The sequence below is a fragment of the Tachyglossus aculeatus genome, chromosome 4, assembly GCF_015852505.1.
Source record: "Tachyglossus aculeatus isolate mTacAcu1 chromosome 4, mTacAcu1.pri, whole genome shotgun sequence".
In the NCBI taxonomy this organism is placed as follows: Eukaryota; Metazoa; Chordata; class Mammalia; order Monotremata; family Tachyglossidae; genus Tachyglossus; species Tachyglossus aculeatus.
Genome location: NC_052069.1, coordinates 13,286,933 through 13,287,641, shown reverse-complemented (window position 1 = coordinate 13,287,641; position 709 = coordinate 13,286,933). Strand labels below are relative to the sequence as shown.

General features: G+C 42.6%; 1 non-coding gene across 1 annotated transcript; it reads left to right on the top strand.

The window, feature by feature from the left end:
- The first annotated feature begins 316 nt into the window (after positions 1-316).
- On the top strand, positions 317-507 carry LOC119927659. Its single transcript, XR_005450641.1, has one exon. It is a non-coding gene; the product is annotated as a U2 spliceosomal RNA (small nuclear RNA).
- Positions 508-709: the final 202 nt, after the last annotated feature.

The window sequence follows — 709 nt, the reverse complement described above, 5'->3', positions numbered from 1 at the left end:
ATCTAACTTTTTCTTAACAGTGAGTTTACTCATGGTCAAGTTAATCATAAGCCAGGTGAAGTTTCCCTTGTGGGAATTCTTTGGTGCTTGTGATCTTAATAAAAATTAGTTAATGTCAAATGATATCAAATGTGATAATTTATGAATAAGCAAATATGCGAATGTAACTTCCACCATGGTGAGGGGGGACAATGATATTTATATTCCATTTTTAATAGAGGATATTATATTTGGAATCACTAGTCAACTTTGAGGGCAAGTCATCATGCTGCATTTAGTCTCCAATCCCAAACCACCTTCCCTTGATGACCAAATGATCGCTTCTCGGCCTTTTGGCTAAGATCAAGTGTCGTATCTGTTCTTATCAGTTTAATATCTGATACGTCTTCAATGTGAAGCCGCTGTGTTAAGCAGCTTTTTGGAGAAAGGAGGTGGGTTAGGAGCTTGCTCCGTCCCCTCCACGCATTGGCCTGGTATTGCAGTACTTTCAGGATAGGTGCCTTTCCCCGCTTGGGGAATTGAAAATTTTTAAGAGAAGCAGCGTGGCTCAGTGGAAAGAGCACGGGCTTTGGAGTCAGAGGTCATGGGTTCAAATCCCGGCTCCACCACTTGTCAGCTGTGTGACTTTGGGCAAGCCACTTCACTTCTCTGGGCCTCAGTTACCTCATCTGTAAAATGGGGATTAAGACTATGAGCCCCCTGTCAGACA